Source organism: Camelina sativa, chromosome 20 (genome assembly GCF_000633955.1).
Source record: "Camelina sativa cultivar DH55 chromosome 20, Cs, whole genome shotgun sequence".
Classification (NCBI taxonomy): domain Eukaryota; kingdom Viridiplantae; phylum Streptophyta; class Magnoliopsida; order Brassicales; family Brassicaceae; genus Camelina; species Camelina sativa.
The window spans coordinates 23,542,850-23,545,979 of NC_025704.1; the positions used below are offsets into that span (position 1 = coordinate 23,542,850).

The following is a 3,130-nucleotide window of genomic DNA, read 5'->3' on the forward strand; positions in this document are numbered from 1 at the left end:
GCAAAGCTTGTATAAGTTTTCACTAAATTGATAATCCGTGTTGGTGCTAAGTGTTAAACTATTAATTGGTATTGTATAAATTAATTGTATTATAATTATTTAGTGTTAGAATATAATCTATGTGAATTGTTTGGAATATTAATATTGGTTAATCCTCTCCATTTAGTTCCCTTTCCGTTGTAGTTTCATTGTTTTTTTTTTTGGATTGTGGCAGATCAACCTGTATAAACATGCAATTTTATATAGGAAAAAAAGTCATTTAAACCACGAACTTTCAAATATTGGCTATTTAAACTATGAACTTTGCTATAAGCCATTTAAAACATCAACTTTCGTTGATTAGCTATTTTAAACATTATATTTCGTTGACCAAGTCAAAAAAAAACATGACGTCAAATCCAATAACTAAGCAACTAACAGGCGTTACTTAATTAAAAGATTTACATACAATTTGATCCAACTAAAGATTTACATACAATTTAAAGACTTGCAATTGTTTTTAAAATTTTGAATTATGATGATTAAGCAACTTTGATAGGGTTTTTCTAGTGGAAGGATGATTTTGTTTAAATTCTAAGTGGGTTGCTTTAATTAGTTTAATATTAATTATATGTTTAGTTTATTTTTGAGTAACTTAAGTGAGTTGCTGGAGTGGAGATGGTCTAACCCTCTGGTAGTTGCAAAACGACGTCGTTTTGATGAAAATATTAATTCAATTAAATGTCATTTAAATTATGAACTTTTAAATTTAAGCCATTTAAACAATAAATTTTCAAATGTAGGCCATTTAAACCATGAACTATCAAATCTAGACTATTTAAAAATCAATTTTCATTGAATGAGATTTGTTAGACATCACGTTTTGTTGACCAAACTAATCTCGACATGACATTAATTATGCTAACAAAACAAGTGATATATGGAATTTTTAGTGTTTTTCGTCTTTCGTTTAATACCCACTTTTAGTCATTTTGTTGTATCTTTTGTGTCTTGAATTCTTTTTCCAGGTATTAGGATGTTACACTGGAGTTTGAAAACTTGATCATTTTATTTTAGATCCTAAGTTTTTATATGCATTATTTTACTGTAGCTTTATTGTGCTAGTGCTTGTGACCCTAGTGATTCTCCTTGTGCTTGTGATCTTGATCTTTATATTTGCCCTCGTGTTCGATTTAATTAAGACATGTTAGCAGACTTAATATCAAGTCCGGTTTGGCTTGATGTCTAAAATATCTCTGTCAATGAAAGTTGATGTTTTAAATGTCCTTCAATAATGTTCATGGTTTAAATGACCTAAACTTGAAAGTTCATTGTTTAAATGACCTACATTTGAAAGTTCATGGTTTAAATGACCTCAATTTAAAAGTTCATGGTTTAAATGACATTTAATCAGATTAATATTTTAATCAAAACGACATCGTTTTGCAACTAACGGAGATGGTTAACGGGAGAGTAACGTTTGTGTTATTAGATTTGACGCCATGTTTTTTTTTGCTTGGTCAACGAAATATAATGTTTAAAATAGCTAATCAACGAAAGTTGATGTTTTAAATGACCTATAACAAAGTTCACGGTTTAGATGACCAAAATTTAAAAATTCGTAGTTTAAATGATATTTTTCCTATTTTATATGATAACCGTAATCCGTGCATAAATTTGAGGCCAATGATCCAGGATTCAATCCGAAATCCATTCTAAAAAAGGATATATGGTGGATGGATATAGATCCGGATGATAGAAAAATTCAAACCAAATATTTGCATATAAAATATTATATATTTGCATATAAAATAATATATATTTTTCATTAACTACATTATATGTTAAAGTGATCAAAATAAATGTTAAAGCTTTCACTGAAAATAACTAGAGACCATATCATTAGAAAATCATAGGCGTTTCCTCTCTATCTCATTTTTCAATTAATTTTAGCATGCAAGCTTGTACCTTCATTTCATTCATGGATCAACACATAGTTCAATATTACACTATGTCAATTGTCAAATGCTTTTCGTCAAACTAGCCCATATTTGGGAATAAGGTACAACGTTTAAATATAAGTCGAAAATGAGACTAAAGAACTTAAAGTTCCAAAAAAAAAAAAAAAATTGAATGGTAAGAAAGAAAATAGACCGACGGGTTCTTTTATTCTAAAAAGAAAAATGGACTTAATATAGCCTACATGGACTTAATACATAACACAAATATGAACATGTGGCCAATATAGCTTGGGGACTTTATACTTGATTAAGATTGATATATATACACATCCATTTTATACTCTATCAAGTATCAACATTGGATTTAAATGGAAAAATTTGAATGTATATCTATTATCTATTTTCAAGCTATAAGTGAAAAATTCAAAGCAGCCGTACAGTTACAGAAGCAAACAACCACTTGACAGCAGAAGAGGACATAACTCATGATGCCCCTTTTTTTATTTTATAAAAAATAAATATAAATATTTAATTTAAATTTGTGTCACAAAACTTAATTCGTAACTCAATTTCAATCAAACGCATTTTATTACATATCTATCTAATCAGTATTCATCATTAAGTTGTTGGGGAAAAAAAACACAACACAATTTATTTAGAATCGAATATTAATAAAAATATAGTAGTATAGAATAATACCATTTTTCGATTAGAAAATTAAATTATTTTAATCACGTAAGTGAAAACATTTAGGGTACAGGAGGAAATCTTTGAAGAATCAAGAAACTAAAATAAAATATCTCGCATGAATACAAATCTTTTGGTATCATTATCTTACTACTATTTTTACACCAAGTTCTAAATACTTAGCCAGAATCAGAAAAACTGAACTAAAAAGTTTTTTTTTTTAATAATTAGGGGGAAGCGGGAAACGTATGGAGAGTAATGTAAACACGTGGCGGTCTGGGGGCCTTATAACAACCAAAATGCAAAGTTAATTAAACAAAAAGCTTTTGAAGCAAGTTAGCCATAGCCGCTTGGCGCTGTCCTCTTCGCCTTCTCTCGTCTTCTTCTTCTTCTTCTCTCTCTTTCATTTTCCTGTTAAGTGGTGAATTTGCTGGAGGAGTTAGTTGTGGAATCGTTTTACTCGATGGAGGTAACTTTTGTTTTTTTTTTTTTTTTTTTTTTTT

General features: G+C 28.7%; 1 protein-coding gene across 4 annotated transcripts in view; it reads left to right on the plus strand.

Moving 5' to 3' along the window:
- The window catches only part of LOC104771510, a 3,702-nt gene continuing 3,504 nt past the window's right edge, over nt 2,933-3,130 (plus strand). For all 4 annotated transcript variants that reach the window (XM_010496035.2, XM_010496037.2, XM_010496036.2 and 1 more), the window contains exon 1: nt 2,933-3,096. The gene's annotated coding sequence lies outside the window, so the exon portion shown is untranslated. The remainder of the gene's footprint in view (nt 3,097-3,130) is intronic.